At 38.8% G+C, this 19,247-nt stretch overlaps 1 protein-coding gene across 2 annotated transcripts in view; it reads right to left on the reverse strand.

Moving 5' to 3' along the window:
- PRKD1 (protein kinase D1) overlaps positions 1-19,247 on the reverse strand; it is a 316,018-nt gene that overhangs the window by 236,751 nt on the left and 60,020 nt on the right. The gene's annotated exons all lie outside the window — the stretch shown is intronic.

Below are 19,247 nucleotides of genomic sequence, written 5' to 3' on the forward strand. Positions count from 1 at the left end.
TACATGAAGTCAGATTAAAAAATAATTATAATTCTGTCCCATTCCTATCGCACAGTGCAAACATCACTGGTATTTCAATAAAATTATTTCTTTTTCTTTAACATTAATCCTCAGCTGGAACTAAGTTCTTGGTTTAGCTAGTCTTAAATCTTAGAACAAAGCAAATTAACCAAAGCATATTCTTAATTATTTGGTGCTTGGTTTTCTAGTTTGTAGATAATTTAGATAGACTTTTCTCCCAGTACTTTTGTTCTGTACTTCATTAAGTAGTAGAGGCACACCCTAGCTGGTTTGGCTCACAGCATTGGCCTGCAGACCAAAGGGTCCCGTGTTCAATTCTAGTCAAGGGCACCCTTGTTGGGGCTCTTGCAGGAGGCAACCAATTGATGTGTTTCTCTCACATCAATATTTCTCTCTGTCTTTCCCCCTCTCTTCTAATCTCCCTAAAAATCAATGGAAAGATATCCTCAGGTGAGAATTAACAAAACAAAAACAACAACAAAACAGTAGAGGCACTGTCTTGTAATATATTTATTAAAATAGAAATAACAATAAGTTACTAACATTCTAGAGCAATTATTATGTTAGGTACTTTACTAAGCATTTCATAAGGATTATCTCATTAATGTCCTACTTCCTATGAAGTAAATATTATTTACATTTTATGGAGGAGTAAACTAACTCATAGGTGCTGAGTAATTAGCCAAAGGTCATACAGCTAAAAGTGGAGGATTAAGATTCACATTCAGGCAGAGGACTCCAGAGTTAAATGCTATCAACTACTACCTTCTATTACAATGATTTTCAAACATGCAATCAATACCTGACTATTTAGTCAGGGGCACTGACCTCTTTTCCCTTAGATTATCAAATAAAAAAATGACAACAGCCAACACAACAATTGCCATATAGTGTGAATAAATCAAAATTATACCTATTTTTTGTCAGATCGCCAAAAAATATATTTTCTGATGGGCCACAGAATTTCAGTCATTAGTTTATGTGTGTCATGAGATGAAAAAGGTTGAAAATCACTTTTCAGAATGCTGCACTAAGACTGTTTTTTTTCCTCTGAAGAACTAATTTATCCTTCTCATTTGTGAATTTACAATCTGATAAAATCAATACAAAGAAATGTAGGACATCAACCAACAAGTACATTTAATTAAAAATATGTCATGTACTCATGCTGTGAATGTTATTCCAGTACACTAAAAAAAGTTAACTTCTTTTATAGAAATACTAGAGGCCCAGTGCACAAAATTCATGCACTGGTAGGGTCCCTAACAACTGGGATTGCCAGCCAGGACCTCCCTCCCTCAGCCCCACCCCCAGCCACCATTCCTGCCCCCTGGTCGAACTCCCGGACGAACTCCCAGTGGAGGGGACAATTTGTATACTATGCTTTTATTATATAGGATTAGAGCAGTTAAATAAATGAAAAGATCAAAACTATTCATTGCTTTTACTTAGCAACTCGGTTGTGCTGATGGATACTAATCATATTTTTCATCTCATTCTATTTCCTGCCTTTATTGGCTTGAATAATTGAAAACTGGATGACAAGTTCAGTTTTTGCTTTTTTTTACTGGATGAAAAAGTCTTATAATTACATAGTGCAGTTTACTTCAACAGTCATGTCAGTGTTGATTTAAAGAACTTAGTTATTTTAGACCAATTTTGATTAAAACTGGATGCTTCTTATTCAAAGACTCATTTCCTCAATCTGCACTGAACAGACTCTGAAAGTTTGTCACCTCTGAGATTTGTTTTAAGAAATCATTTTAAAATCCAGGCATAACCAATAACATATTCTTCTTGAGGTCCAGGACCCCTTTTTATATTTCATGCCGTCATGAAATCCAATGAAGCCTACTAAAAATAAAAATGCATAATAAGCCCTGGCTGGCATGGCTCAGCGGTTAGAGTGTTGGCCCAGCACGGAAAGGTTTCGGGTTTGATTCACGGTCAAGGGCACATACCTGGGTTGCAGCTTTGATCCCCAGCCCCCATCGGGGTATGTTGGGGAGACAACCAATTGATGAGTCTCTCACATTGATGTTTCTCTCTCTCTCTCCCTTCTCTTCCTCCCTCCCACTCTCTAAAATAAATAAATAAATAAATAAATAAATAGATAGATAGATAGATAGATAGATAGATAGATAGATAAATATAATTAATGGAAAAAATATCCTCAGGTGAGGATTTTTTTTAAAAGTATAGTAAAATATCATTTAAAAGGTTTGCAAAAAGCACCACGGGAGATCAGAGGAAAGAGAGGTTCCCCAGATTAGACAATTGAGGCAGTCTCCACTGAAAAGGTAGCAATTGTGCCAGGATTTCAATACAGCAGGACTAAATTGAAACAGACTGAAGGGAAGAGGGCATTTCAGACAAAAAGGAGTGTGCTGAGAAATATCAAGCATGCCTAGCCAGCTGGGGGGGCGGGGGGGGGAGGGAAGGTGTTTGGAATGCAAATTAGAGCTGATTTTGGGTGCTCAGACAGGACTGTCAAACTGAGGTATTGGTACTCTACTTGGGAAGCCTTGAGGAATGAGTCACTGAAGATTTTAAACCATTCAGTCTTAAATCAGAGCTTGAATTAGGAAAAATGATGATATGAAACCCAGGAAGTTTATTACAAGGCTAGGGGGCTGAAAAAGTAATCACTGATACTGAGGACCTTGAAGAACTATTAAGTGACATAGAGTTCAAGAATAACGACAGGCGATAGGTAAAAAGATAGCTGTAAGCAAGGTACTGGCAACCTTGGTGTTAGAAAAGAGTCTTAGGACTTTACCAGACCACACCAATAAAGATGAATAACAGCAGCTGGGATCAAGGAGGCAGTCAGAAGTGCAGAGAGGAGCTGCTGAGAAATTACATAGCCAAAGTCTGGACTTACCCTTGGGGGAAAAGGTTTGCCAACACCCCTTCCCTGTCCTCAGTCAGAGGCAGTAGGAAAGCAGCCTCCCTGGAGAGAGCTCCCGGAGGAAGATTAGTGTTGTCCAAGGGGAAGGTGGGAACCATGAAGGCCCTGTGGGATGTGCAATGGAACGTGCATTCCTAGGGCCAATAAAAAAGCCAATAGGTGGGAAGGCCAGACCTGAATGAGCTTGACAGGAAGGAAGTTAGAGGAAGGAAGTTAGAGGAAGAAATGGCAAGTCACGTGATTCCACAAAGGATTCCTAAAAATCATAATAAAGTCAAACCATAGACCTCTCACTAGGATGGTTAGTTTAGCTTCTGCCTGTAAGGGTAGTTGAAATAATTCAATTGAGTTCCTTGCCCAGTAAAAGATCTTTATATCCATGGCTGAATTTAACCCTCAAATGCTAAGGTCTAAAACTAAAAACTGGAAAAAGAAAGAAAGAAAAATCAAGCACATGCACACCATAAGTAATTTCAATACATATACTGAGAAAGAAGTGATAGGAAAAACTGTTTATTCTTTTTTTTTTAAAGATTTCCAATTAAATTATTTCCAAAACTAAAATAAAAACAAACAAAACCCACCACTGTTATGTCTTCATGCTTTACTGCAGCCTGAGGCACATGGTTGGTCTGTGTTTAAAAAAGTAATTTGGTTCATAACACATAAACCACTGTACTTTCATTCAAAGGCTAAAAAATATTAGCCATTAGTGCTAAGGATGTCTATTTAGCTTCCTTATATGTATTTGGAGGAGTTTAATATTTAACACTGTAAAAGTAGAGAGGTAATCAAATTCATTTGTATAAACCCTCGAGTGAAAATCTACTTTCAAGAAAGACAAATTATGATGAAATACAGTAGCATAAAATATTTACTTCAAATGGGCATTTATAATCTATAACTTTGTCAGGTATAAATTCAGTAAAAGTCTACATTTTATACCTAAATCTTATATAAGTAAAATCAAATGTAAGTATTATCATTTATTACAGTAATGCATATAGAGTAATAGTAATTTATGTGAATTACCGTAACTAAAATATTAATGCATTTAGGTTTAATAACTACTCATGACACACAAAACTATATATATTTATATATGTAAATGTATATAAAATACTGCACACCTATATTTTAGAAACATTTGATTGAATTTCAAGCATTGCAGTAAAAAGTTTTCTGATTAATTCTGAGTATGCCAGATTTACTTCATCAGCACACCCATTTTTTAAACATTCTTGATTAGTCAATGTTGTACTACATGAGAAAATACTGTTACTTCATTACTGCTGGCTTTGGGAAGCTACATGCACTTCTCAGCAAAGCACAAACTCCCTGTTTACATTCACATACTAGTTCTCATGGGACAAGATCTAAGGATACTTAGTGAAGTGAAATAGATTCTAAGGTTTTTCTGATTTTATAATTCATTCAGATAGATTCTGTGGGTGGTAAATTTTGTAGGTCTTAAGCCTGGGAAAACGCATTTACTTTGTCCTCCCACATAGAGTCCGTACCACATATTGTTTTTAAAATTAGATTTAAAACAAAGAGAAAACATTGTCCCATAGTTATTTCAGAGCGCTCGTTTATTTAAAAAAATAAATTGTCCACCTTTGGCCCACATTATCCTCCAAAACTAAATCAAACTGACATGTTCACAGGACTGGAAGCATATTGGGCAAGAAAGAAATGTTTCCTCTGAACCTCACTTTCTGAAAGAGTCCTGAAAATATGGACTGGGCACAGGGTTAGACATCAGGGTAGGGATGAAGGGAGGAAATGACGGGCCAACCCAAAGCTTTGAGCAAAAGATTATAAAAAACAGTGTCCAAAGGTGAAATGAGAAGAGAAAATTCAGACAGATTGTCCCACTGTGCAGCTTACAGGAAGGGCTATTCAGAGAAAGTGAAGGTGTTATGAACAGAATTGTGCACCAACTCCACCCCACTCAATATTCACATACTGGAAGTCCTAATCCTTAGTATCTCTGAATGTGACTGTATTTGTAAATAGGGCCTTTAAAGAGGCAATTAAAGAAAAAAGAGGTTATATGGGTGGGCCCTAATCCAATAAAACTGATGTCTTTGTAAGAAGAGGAGATTAGGGCACAAAAGCACAAAGGAAAGACCATATAGACACAAAGCGAAGATGGCAATCTGTAAGCCAAGGAGAGGGGTCTTCAGAAGAAATCAACCTAAGTGACACCTTGATCTTGGACTTCTAGCCTCCAGAATCATGAGAAATAAATTTTTGTGGTTTAAGTCACCTAGTCTATGACACTTGGTTATGGCAATTATAGAAAACTAATATAGGAGGTAGGCACAGGATGAAAACTAGAGGCTGCAGACAAAACATCAGCAGATGTTGACAAACAACAGGAAATGAAGCCCAAAAAATAGCCTATGGAACTCAGAAGTTATAGATGTTTTCATAGAGTCTCAAAAACCACAAATAAAAAAGAAAATTGTAAATTGCTCCTCCAACATTTTTATGCATTCAATTAGAGGCCCAGTGCACAAATTCGTGCACCAATGGGGTCCCTCGGCCTGGCCTGCAGTATCGGCCGAAATTGGCTCTCCAACATCCCCCGAGGGGTCCTGGATTGCAAGAGGGTGCAGGCCAGGCCAAGGGACACCATCGGTGCACAATCGGGGCCAGGGAGGGACGCAGGAGGTTGGCCAGCCGGGAAGGGACTGCAGGAGGACTCCAGGGCATGTCCGGCCCATCTAACTCAGTCCCAATTGGCCAGATCCCAGCAGCAAGCTAACCTACCGGTCGGAGCGTCTGCCCCCTGGTGGTCAGTGTACGTCATAGCGAGCAGTTGAGCGGCCTTAGCATATCATTAGCATGTTACACTTTGATTGGCTGAACAGACGACCAGATACTTAGCATATTAGGCTTTTATTATATAGGATACCTCTTACATGTACTAATATCACTATTTTTCGACAAATATTTATCGAGCACTTACAATGTGCCGGACTGTTCAATGGACTTAGGATTCTTTAGTAAGCAAAAAACAGGTTAACATTCCTGCCTTCATTGAAGCATCCACTCTGGTGGGAAATAACAATGAACAATAAACCTAGTAAACACATGGATGAATCACATGGTATGTTGGGCACGATTAATGCTACAGAGAAAACAGGGTAAGAGAAATTAAGAATGATGAGTAAATGCAGCTGCAGGAAGGATAGGCTTCATTTAAATGATGACATTTGAGCAAAGACGAAGGCAATAGGTTATTTATGAATTACTGACAGGGGTCCAGTATTGTATTAAGCAATGTATGGGCATTATATCACTTATCCTCAGGATACTAATAGTGGAGAAAATACCTTATGCCTATTTTAGGAAAATCAAGCTTAAAGAAGCACAGGGCTACTGTGTGGAAGAACTGGGATAACTGAGTGAACCAAATATTCAGTGAGTAACCAAACCGAGCTCCAGACCTTCCACAGAGGCAAGTGAGGGGAGCATGGAAGAAAATAGATCATTATAGTAGGAATGCCAAGTGCTATACTAGAGGCAACTGCAAGGGATTAGAGAAGAATGAGGGTGCAGCAAAGCCAGCGCATCTCTCTCAGAGAGAAGGGCTCTTGAAGAAGTCAGAGTGAATTGCATGAGCTGTGCTTAAATAGGGTGCTGATGCAACACAAACTCAGTTAAAATATGAATAAGAATATTTCTAGAATAGATAAAAATTACTTTTATCTAGTAAAACAAAATATCCAACCCAACAGTGATACAAACAAATAATGGTACACTCACATGTTAAGTAGATATAGAAATGTTTTAAAATAACTTAATAGCCGAAACTGGTTTGGCTCAGTGGATAGAGCGTCGGCCTGCGGACTGAAGGGTCCCAGGTTCGATTCCGGTCAGGGGCATGTACCTGGGTTGCGGGCACTTCCCCAGTGGGGGATGTGCAGGAGGCAGCTGATCGATGTTTCTCTCTCATCGATGTTTCTAGCTCTCTATCTCTCTCCCTTCCTCTCTGTAAAAAATCAATAAAATATATTAAAAAAATAAAATAAAATAACTTAATAATAGGAATTTAATATTAAGAGAAAATATATAAATATAGTAAAGTGCACTATAAATAGCTCTGTGTAGGCATGTCTGTGTGAAATGTGTATGTATGTGTGTCAGATGCACAGATAAAGGTAAAGACTGGAAGATGAAAAGTAATTTTTATCTCTGTGTAGCAGGATAACAGATGAGCGCCTGAAAATAACAATAGTTTAAACAAGAACGAACTTTGGTATTTCTTCTACATTTAATTTAAAAATGTCTGGAGGTTGGAAGCCCAGGGTTGGAAAGAAGGTTCCAAGGAGTTATCAACGACCCAGGCTCTTTCCAGTGCATCCCTCTGCCACCCCCACAGCAGGACTTCAAAGTCCACCAAGTCTGTGGAGCTTTACCCATCAGACCTCTGTGCTGGTCAGCCAGAAGGAGGGAAAGGGAAAGAAGAAGGGCAACCCCTTGCCAATAAAATGAATTCTCATAAAGCCCACATAATATAACACTGATAGCATGACCAGGATATAGTCTTGACATGGGGGCAGCAAGCCAACCTAACTGTTGTTGCTGTTTTTCCTACTTAGTCAAGAAAGGGAGAGGAAATTAGAAAGGCACCTGGTAGTCTCTGCCACAAGACTCTTCTGTGTTCCCTAAATTGTCTGCAATGCATGGGTAATACTTTTCTGGAAACAAAAAGGTTTTCTTGCTTAAGATACTCAGTTAGTAAGTGATACCAAAACCTAAGTAAAGAAAAAGCCTAAAATTAAAGGAAAAATACTAAATTATTGAGAGGTAAACTAAATGTCTATTTGTCATAAATATTAAGGAGCTGTACTATCTTAGATACAAAAATCCACTCACATTTAATGTATTTTCCCTCTATAAGCTCTCTACCAAAATATTCCAAGGAAGGCTTATTAAGTTATAAAACATGCATTTTTTTAAATAGCTGCAAAATTACAGGTTTTCTTCTGAAGTTCAACCTTTGGAAAATATTTAGACAAACTCTGAATACAGGACAATGTGATCAAGATCAATACAGAATTCCAAAAATATGAGTAAATGGAAGACAGCATATGATTTTGATAGTATATGATTGAGACATTTTGTCTACATTTTACACAGTAGCATATTTTGCTAAATTGATAAAGCTAATGCAAATGCAAAAAAATCAAAGTCACCATCTTCATGGCACTTGTAGTCTGACTTACAGTGTACATTAAAATGAACATAGTGTCTAAGAGACATTTGTTAATGTCAATAGAATAATAAAGAATAATAAGCAAAAACTGCTGCCCACCTGATGAAAAAAATACTTCCAAACAACAAACTAAGCATCTATGGTTATTAAGTATTGGATAAGGACCAGAGTGTATTGGTTACTCTACCAAACACAGGCCCTGTAACTTGCTTACAGTTTATAATCTAGATTGAGATGTTCATAGGTCTATTTAACAACAGCTCGTAATTTTACACTACCATATAAATATAGGTATCAACTTTAAGATGGCACTTGATTTCAAATAATAAAATACAAAAGAAATCTCATAAAATTAAGGAAATATGTTTTATACCTAACCAATAAAGTTGTGCATTTTTCAAAATCCAAGGGGAGTTAGTTGCTGGTAGTATTTATTCATTATCAAACTAAATCAGTATTTATTAATGTCAGACATTCTTCCAAGCCCTGGGGATACAGGTATAAACAAGACAAATCCCTGACTCACAGCAATAACATTTTACTGCCGGAGACAATTAACAAATAAATACAAAATACAACTGCAAGTGGTGATAAGTGCTACAGGGAAAATAAAACTGATAAGGAAAAATCACACACAAGGTGAAAGAGAAAATATTTTAAATTTTGTCATCAAAGCATGTCTGTCTGGGGAGAGGGCGCTTAGAGCTCTGATTGAAGGAGCCACATGAATGTGGGAAGGAGTCACATGAATGTCCAGGGGGAGGACAATCCAGACTGAGGGCTCACTGAGATAACAGCCCTGAGACATACATGTGTGAACAGCAAGTAGAGGGACTGGAAGGAGAAAGGAAGGGAATCATAGGAAACAAGTCAGAGGGGCAGCCAGAGGCCAGGGTGTTTGGGTTCTACTCAGAATGGAATGGGAAGCCACTGGGAAGGTTTACAGTAGAGTGCGGAGGTGACAAGACACTTTAGAAGATCATTCTGGCTGCTGAGAAGAAAAAAGACTAGAGACAGCCAAGGGCAGAAGCAGAGAGACCAGCTAGCTTGTGGACTGGCAGGTGAGAGTGGCAGCGGAAAAGACAAGGTAAAGATAAGGAAAAGGAGTCAGAATTGGGATACACAGTAAAGGTGGAGCTAACAGTACTTGCTGATGGACTGCATATGGGGTGAAAGAGAGAAGGCAAGCCTGACACCAGTGGTAACCCAAGAAATTGGATGAGTGTTTATGTTCCACAGACTAAGACCAAGAAGACAGTGGGAGAAACAAGTAGCGAAGAGAAATCAGAGTTCAATTTTGGCCATATTAATTTGAGATGCCTACTAGCATTCAAGAGATGTTTTCTATAATGTGAAATATGCAGGTCTAGAGCAAATATCAAAATCTGGGTGTCATCACTATATAGATAATATTTAATTAACAGGCAGGACTTCATGCCAGGAGGCTAGGTAAAATAACCAGGTCTAAGGGCACATAATGAGAAGAGAAGCACAACTGAGCTCTGCAGAATTTCCACATTTGGAGGTTGGGAGGAGAAGATGAACACAGCAAAAGAGACAGGAAAACTCTTCCCTCTCGTAGGAACAGTCAGAAGAGAGAGTGCAGTCTGATGGACTCCCACTGAGAAAGTATCTTAAGAAAGAGGAAGACAACTACAAGGACATCAAAGGCTTACTGACAGCTTGAGAAAGATGTGATTAATTAGACACCACCGGGTGACCTTGAAAATACACCAGTTTAGATTTCTTTTGGTTATAACTAACAGAAAATAACCTGAACTAGCCCAAACACAACCTTTAATTTATTTTATTTATTAGACAGGGACAAAGGTCAGTCTTGCAACCAAGGCAGTTTCATGGTCACACCTCACTATGAAAAAAGGCAGCCACCCAACAGCTCCTAAATCAGTGATGGCGAACCTATGACACGCGTGTCAGAGGTGACACGCGAACTCATTTTTTTGGTTGATTTTTCTTTGTTAAATGGCATTTAAATATATAAAATATCAAAAATATAAGTCTTTGTTTTACTATGGTTGCAAATATCAAAAAATTTCTATATGTGACACGGCACCGGAGTTAAGTTAGGGTTTTTCGAAATGCTGACACGCTGAGCTCAAAAGGTTTGCCATCACTGTCCTAAATGAAAAGATGTTCAACAGTTCCAACTGCACATAGAGACCAAGGGCAGGGGTCAACAGCCATAGCCCTGGGGGAGATTATCTAATTGGCCCAGCTTAGATCAGGTTCCCCCAACAGCTTCTGTGACTCCTATAGTGCAGAGGGGCCATGTCTAATATTGTTCGCTTCTTCCAGGACCTGCCTAAGCACAAATGTGCTGGGAAAATCGAGCTGAATGCAAACCCTGCCCTCATTCTGGCCACTGTCCCCAGATGTGCTAAGGATATATTATCTCAGTAATCACAATCACCAGTTAAGTCAGGGTATGATGGGAGAAACAAGACTCATAAATGCTACATAACTCATCACACAGCCCGCTATGTGGCAGAGTTGAGGTTTTCTGACTCGTATGTAAACTTATCTGAGCTAATTTAGCCATGCACAACTCTGAAGCTCTTTTCGATAGCCACCACCAACAGTTATAAGTAAAGGGTCTGTATTTTGCCCCCTGACATCACAAGCAGGTATGAAAGCAAGTCTTAGAACAAACTGCGAATCCACTTAGAACATTAACATTAGTTATCAGTTGCAAAAAAAAAGTAAATAAGCAAAAAAAAAAGACTTCTTTATATTTGTTTATAAACTCAATGAGGTCCCAGGTTTCCATTCTTTCTGCTCATACATTTCATGCAATAACCTAAAAGAGAGGAGTCAGTTATTCTTAAGTGATCATCAAGTAACTACAGTCCTCCAAATTATTAGCTGATAGGTTTAGGATTCATTCTTCCATTGTCTTTCCTGGGACCATACAGAGGCCACTCAGACTGTTTCCTCTCTATCCATTGCCTTCACGAGAGAGGAAGTTTCTGGTGCAAAAGTACACTTCGTATCACCTTTGATAATAGAGAATACATCATAAGCTGTATGCAGACCCATCATAATGGAATCACGTTATTCTGTCAGCTTCGGGCATGACTAAAACATGTGCATCTGGATGAAGGATGACACATCACATCACACAGACAATAAAGGAAGTTGAAACTGGCCACATGAAACACTAGGAAAACAAAAAGTAGCTGCTACACAGTTAGAGAAATCCTCTTGCCAAGTCTTGCACTTCAGTTTTTTCACTTGAGCCAACAGATCATTTTACATTCCAAATACAGCACACGGGCACCACTGCCCATTCTCCCAACCCTCATAAAAAAAAAGAAAAAAATTAGTGCCGCCAGTTGTTGAAATACCTGAATAACTGGTAGGACAACCACAACCAAAGATCTGTCAGATGCCCTGAGTAGAACAACAAAGACAATAAAACCACAAATTTCTCATTAGGTGTTTTGGGGAACAAAAGTAAATAATCGATGGAAGTGTCTTATGGAGTAAGAAATACAGATAGCTAAATGGTGTGAATAACAGATGAAACTTTATCTAAAGCCCTAACTGGTTTGGCTCCGTGGATAGAGCGTTGGCCTGCGGACTGAAGGGTCCCAGGTTCGATTCCAGTCAAGGGCATGTGCCTTGGTTGCGGGCACATTCCCAGTAGGGGGTGTGCAGGAGACAGCTGATCGATGTTTCTCTCTCGTCGATGTTTCCAACTTTCTATCCCTCTCCCTTCCTCTCTGTAAAAAATCAATAAAATATATATTAAAAAAAACTTTATCTAAAATCTGCAGCAGGAAGTCCTGTTAATAGTGAGCAGGAGAAGGACCAACAGGGTCATCAGTTCAATATACTAATTCACTGTTCCATTTTTCTATTTTATTATTTTACTTTTTAATTGAATTTATTGGGGTGACATTGGTTAATAAAATTACATAGATTTCAGGTATACAATACATCATCCGTATATTGCATTGAGTGTTTACCACCCCAAGTCAAGTCTCCTTCTATCACCATTTATCACCCCTTTAACCTCTTCTACCTCCCCCTCTCCTTCCCTCTGGTAATCACCATACTGTTCTCTGTGTCTATGAGGTATGTGTTTTTGTTTTGTTTTGTTTTTGCTAAGCCCTTCACCATTTTTACCCAGCCCCGCCATGTTTCTATTTCAAATACTCAAGAGAGAGGGAAGGAGCAAGTTCAGGACAAAGTCAAAGCTCAGAGGACACAAGAACCTGCTGCAGTTTGGCTTTGGGAGATGGGAACACACCCAGCCCACATCTCTGAGCCCTGGGTGAGCTGACAGGAGGAAAATCACTCAAACAGAGCTCCAGCTGACAGTCCTGCTTTTCTTCTTTTCTTTTTATTGTTGACATTATTACAGACGTCTCCCATTTCCCCCCTTTGCCTAGTCCGTTTGCCTTGGCAGAGGGGCCATGAGGATGCTGGATGAGCAGAGCCCAAGACTATCTAACAAGGCGCTGGTTTCCCTGGATCATCACTCCCTTCCTTCCAGGATAATGAGAATGAGGAGAAAACAGACTTTAGAATCAAACAAACCCAAGTGTGAATCCCAACTCCACTACTAGCTGTGTTACCTTGGGCAGATTACTCAACCTCTCAGCCTTCTTTATGTGTGGATGCTTATCCCACACCCTGCAGGACCATGAGGAAGACTGAATGAAATCACAAATGCATATGAAATATCTAGCATATTGGACAGTCAGAAAACATAGTACCTAATACGATCTTTGGCTCCCTGCCCACATATGGTAAGCAGGCCAGACTACCTACCTCAGTAAGACAAACTCGATCCATACCACCTCTGACCCTCAAACTTACTACTTGTAAGAGGTAAAAATAAAATGCCTTCTGTCTGCTCTGTCTCTCTTCCCTTGCTGGCATGGGAGCCACCTGAGGAGAAAACTCCCGTGTTTTCATAGGCGGAAGAGAAAAAGGGAAAAGCAAGGCTCCCAGTAGACCAAAGATGTTGGCCTTGGCGACCTCGTGGCCTCCTGCCCAAGCAGATCCTCAACCATGGAATATACACAATGCTTCCACTCAGCTCTGTTAGACAGCTTAAGACCCAGCAATCCATGATGCAGGTATCTTCATTAGAAAATGCAAATCCTTTTGCTCCAGCCAGGGTTTTGCTCACCTTATGCCTCATTCATACACTTAGGAGAAGTTCAATCTGCTCTCCTCACATGGCTCCTAAGGGAGAACCAGAGATAAAGCCCTGGGATACGCAGAGCACTTTCTAAGAGTAGAGTAGGCCAAATGGGGAGGGGAAGGGCAGTGTAGGAAATAAGGAATGTCTGGGGTGCTCTGAGAGAAAAAGGAGAAAGCAAAACAAGTTTATTGAAAATTCTGCCCAGAAGATGGCCATCAGGAGTCCCGGAAAGAGGAGGAAGTTCTTCCCACCTTTTCCCTACTATGCCTCGGATTCTCCCTCTTTGCAACACCCAGAATGCGATTTTCCATCGTTAGTGCTACAGTGATGTTTCAACTTGGGTTAAAGGAGGTATTTGAGAGCCAGCTGAATCTTAACTTCATTTGTTTAACATTTTTTTGTATAGGAAAGCGAGTTATAAGTTCCACAGAACTCAATGAAAGCAGAAACCGTATCTGTTTCCTTTAAGACTGATAATATATTTCATTAAACTAACAGATGAGCAGTTGTACAAGTGAGTGAATAAATAAACAGAAGGCTTTCCTGACAAACCAATGTAAAGCAGCAGCCTGGTCTAAGCACATATTACTACCTGACCTGATAACATACATTTATTTGTTTCTTAATTCATTGTCTGTCTTCCCTGTTACAACATAAACTGCGTGAGGGTACATACTGTTTTTCATACTGCAGAAGTCCTCACCTAAAACAGAGCCTGGCAAATCAGAGATACTCGGTAAATATTTGTTGAGTGAGTGAATGAACTGAACAGGAAATGTCTTCATAAGACACTGTGAGGTTAAACACTAAGCCTTTAAGAGCAATACTCCAGGTCCCTCCCTCACTCAGTCTCTGCTTGTTGCTTCACATCACAAGTACCTGACTACTGTCTGGGCTTGTGATCACTTATTTTAAATAATGTCCCACTGATCACTCTAAAACACTAGAGCTCACCTGTAATATTGGTGCCTGTTCTTGACATCACTTCTCCCCAGGAATCATTTTTAAGTAAAATGATAGAGTTGCCACCTACACCAAAAGTAGAATATTCCATGTATAATGGCTTTCCCTGCTTTTTTTCAGTGCCACAAATGCTTTATCCTCTCCTTTCAAAAGGCCTTGAAGCCAAATCACATAAATGAAACTGTAATTTCCTCACATTTGTTTTATTTCTTTTTCAGTAGAAAAAAAAAACACACAACTAATATTTTTTTTTAATGAGGGGAGGGGACACTATAACCTATTTCACATTGAATATCGGAAAGTCACTTTCCCTGGACTGCCTGTTTCCTCTAGTAGAGAAGTATCCTCCATTCAAATAATGGCATAATATCATTTATTTCTATTTTGTTATTGTCCTTTTAATTATGAAAAAGGTCATGGCTATTAAACCAATAGCAAGGCAGGTAAAATCTATCTTCTAAGACCAACGGATTCATTGTTTATACTAACTTTTTAATGGTTTATAAAATAGTAAACCATTTCCTTACTTGAACAGACTCACATATTTGATAATTCTCAAAATAAACCAGGCCATCAGTAGTCAAAGCCCATCGGCTTTGTAAGCCACACTTTAAAGCTCAGACATAATGGCTCCCTTTATATTCAGTCACCCAGTTTCCTCATGTTGATAAATGGGTGAAATAAAATAAGCTTCATTTTATAACCCTGATCTCATCATAAGAATTCAAATATAGAAAGGAGAATATAGTAACTAATAATTACTAATAATTGTAAAGTTAAATGACTTCTTAGTAAATTAAGGCCTAGAATAGTTGGAGGCAATGTTCAGGAAATAATGTATTTTTAAAAATTAATTAACTCTAACATACTTAGTCTAAAATCTTTCTTTAAAACAATGTATAATTAATATTTTTCATGTATAACTTGAATGAGGAAAATGATCTTTGAATGTACCAAAGGTACTGAAGGGTACTTGTGGGTTTTTAGAATATTTTCCTACAGAATTCAGCACTTGTCAAATCCACTCTTCATTCCTAGAAACTTAAGAGGGGAGAGGCAAATAAGAGGGTTTTAGAAAATAAAGACATCACTCAGAATACACATGAATAAATACAGCACATCTACTGTCTCCAAAACAGGTACACTTCTCTCTGCTGTGAGCATTATTCTTGAAAAAAAAAATCGTGATTATAAGACAAATACCGCTATGTTGCACTGAAGATTAAAGAAGAACAGAATGTCTATTATAGAAAATACGTGGCTGCAATTTTCTGGAAGAATGAAATCTAAACTAAATTGCATAGGCCACGTGTAACTCAGAAGGAGGCATGTAGATAGTCTACTTAACATAAGGCAAGATAGATGATAACAGGGCTCTGAAGAACGAAAACTGCGAGTCAGGAAGGCAAACCAGGTTTCTCAGACTTGATGCAGCACAGTATTTAGAGGTTTCATGGTAATTCAAACTTAAGCTCATTCAGCTCCAATGCCATCTGAGATGCGGTTGCCTGAAGCTGACAGGGAGAGAGACTTCTATAGCTATAACTCTAGACATTAAGATCACATTTTAGCTGTTGCTTACTGGTGTCATTCTAAGATTTGCATGTATTACAAATGCCTTTTTCATTTTACAATCATAACTTATATGTATTTAAACATTTGCAATTTACAATGTGCTTTGAGACAATTTACCTCCTATTCTTTGAAGTAGGTATTTTTATCCTCTCCTTATAAATAAGGCAACTGAGGCTTAAATAATTTAAATGATATTCCTAAGGTCACTTGATAAAAAGAATTTAGATTCAAATGTAGATGGTTTGATTCCAGGGCCAACAGACATTCCACTACATCAATTTCCCAGCTTTTCCCAGATCTGTATCACACCTACATATGTGTTAATTCTATAATCAGACAGGTTACATTTCCCACAATCACTAAAAAACAAACCACTCTGATTATTCAAGCCTAGATGAAACAGGCTCTCCTTTCATAATTTACTTTTTTAAAAATTTATTTTTAATTTACCTTTATTGTTGAGAGTATTACAGATGTCCCCCCTTTACACCCATTGCCCGCTTCTACCCTGCTCCCGCCCCCTCCCCAGGCCTTCACCGCACCATTGTCTATGTCCATGGGCTATGCATATATGCAATCATTTACTTTTTAATTTTTTTATTCAAAACTATTTAACAATACACTAAACAAGCCAAGTTAAACTCATCTTTCAGCCAGGATAAATAACAAAAGTAGTCAAAATAAACTATGACCTGCTCCCTCTAAACCAGTGATTCTCAACCTTCCTAATGCCACGACCCTTTAATACAGTTCCTCATGTTGTGGTAACCCCCAATTTCATTGTTACAAATTGAACATAATTAAAGTATAGCGATTAATCAAAAAAAACAATATGTAATTATATATGTGTTTTCTGATGGTCTTAGGCGACCCCTGTGAAAGGGTCGTTCGACCCCCAAAAGGGTCGTGACCCACAGGTTGGGAAACGCTGCTCTAAACCAAGTTTTTACCTAGTGATATGATGGCTGCAGGGGCGAGGGAAAGCTGAAAAGGAAGCTCTCAGTTTGATTGGTGTCACTTCTCATGAAGTGGGCTGGTTTTAGCTTGTTTCTCTCTTATTGTAAGAGATGCCCTGACTTACAAACTGTGTCCTGACACACCATTTCTAGAAGCTTTTATGTCACCTATAAGTCTCTCTCACCTCCTCACCAAGCATTTTCTTCGTTGGCAGCTTCACAGAGCACACTCAGCTTTGGCTTTGATGAAGACAGAGGCATTTCCACAGTCTGAAGGAACCCACCACCATCCTTACTGAATCGCTGCAGCAGAGCCTCACAGGCTTCCTCTCAAGTGCGGAAAAGGCAAGTATCAGGTAAAAGTGGCAGGAGAGAGTCATCACAGGAGCCAAAAATCAAAGAGTTCGTTTTATTTCCTACTATGGACATTTAGGTAGGTCCCATTAATATCTTTTCAATATTGTTCTTTTTATGTTTTAATCAATAAAGTGGGTAAATGCCTACTCATACCATCTTGTCATAGGCTGAGGCAAAAACAAGATATCAAACACAAAAGTATTTTGAAAGACATTTACGAATAAAACGTTTTTAACTGAAAGCTTCATCTGTATGAAAAGAATATATGAGTCTCCTGGAACTGAAAACAAGCCATTTTATTTTCAGTTCTATTATCTATTTTTCATTGGGGTAACCATAACGAATTCTGTATTCTTTCATTATCACACTAGAGGCCCGAATTTGTGCACAGGTAGGGTCCCTCGGGGTGGCCTGCGGGGATCAGGCTCCAGCTCGCACCCCCAGGCTCGCAGGCCCCCAACCCCACCTGGCACCCCGCCATGGCCAGGTGCTGCCCCCTCACCTGCTCCACCATCCGGCCTGCGGGGCAATCAATTGGGGCTGGGCCCCCCTGCCTGGCTCCCTCAGCACCTGGGAGCCCGGAGGCGCCCCCCACACTCCTTCCCCCCGCCGCGGCAGTCTCCATCGGGGCCCATCGGGGCTAGCAGTGCCTCCACTGCAGCTTGCTACTAGCGCTGCATTGCCGACACCCACCATGTTCCACACCACCCCCTCGTGGTCAGCACACGTCATAGCGAGTGGTTGAACTCCCAGTCAAACAATTTGCATATTAGGCTTTTATTATATAGGATGATATTACTTTATTTTTAATGCTGAGCTCATTTGCCATGCTTCTTGATATTTATTGGGAATGCCAGTGAATACAATAATAATTGGGAGAAACAGGCTGCCATTAAATAATTATATTTAGTACTATAATAGTTGCCACACAGAAAAAGGTACCTAGTGCAATGAAAAAGTTAGAGGCATACTTGACCTACTCTAAGAGGATGGGGACGGCCCCATGTTTAATCATGCACATTATTTTCTCCCCAATTTTCACTTCCAAATATAAGATGCTTTCTATTCAATAGTATTCTTGACATGCTCTTGCCTTCTCTTCTTCCAATTTTCTTTTAGTTTTAATCTGAAATTTATTATTTTCCTTTTTTCCAAATTTCTCACTCTACCTCCTTTAAAATAAATAAACAAAAATTTTAGGCTAAAGGACCCAATATGGCTTTTAGAAGTAAATGTTGAATGCTAAATGAGCCCAAAGAGCATTTCCTACCTGCTCTGGTCACAAAGTGACTTTTTATAACTGAGGGGGAAAGGAGAAACAAAAATAAGTTAATATATTGTGGAAAATCAAGCAAAATACATAGCAAAGAAAATGTGACCACCAAAGTCTTGCCTTTGTTTTCAAATCTCTTTGGAGCATTTTACATCCTTACTATTGTTCATATTTGAATAATACCCATTCCCTTTCCCCCACCCCTAAATCAGTAAAGCATATAGAGTTTTTTCAGAGAATCCATGGTAAGACGACATGATCTCAAAAGCCACAAAAGAATAATAGTAATATTAGCTACTTCTAGGAAACAGAGGGGATATAAGAACAGCCAAAATAATTTTAAGGTAAACCTAAAATTAAATGGTATGATACCATTTTACAGTAAAAGTATCAATATAGATGTATGCTCTCAGTTAAAGCAATGAATGTATCTCTAAAGCAAGATGTTAAACAGAATATTCATTTTATAAATTAAAAAGCAGAACTAAATAATATTAGTTAAGATATTTTTGTCACTACTGGGCAAATGGTAACATAATAATATTCCTGCCAAGGTAACTTTATCAGAAGACATGTTTACTAGTATAACTCTACAGAAGACATCCTTATAATTCTACAAAGACAATATATATGGAAAAGTTCCACTACCACATCCAAAGAGTAGAGGGGAACATTAAGTCTTTAAGGGTTCCTGAAAATGGAATCTCAATTTACCTACCAATTAATCCAATCCTCTCTCTTAAAATGCAGACCCTGGCTTTAAAAGAAGGCCAAATCTATCTGGC

Source organism: Myotis daubentonii, chromosome 1, assembly GCF_963259705.1.
Source record: "Myotis daubentonii chromosome 1, mMyoDau2.1, whole genome shotgun sequence".
In the NCBI taxonomy this organism is placed as follows: Eukaryota; Metazoa; Chordata; class Mammalia; order Chiroptera; family Vespertilionidae; genus Myotis; species Myotis daubentonii.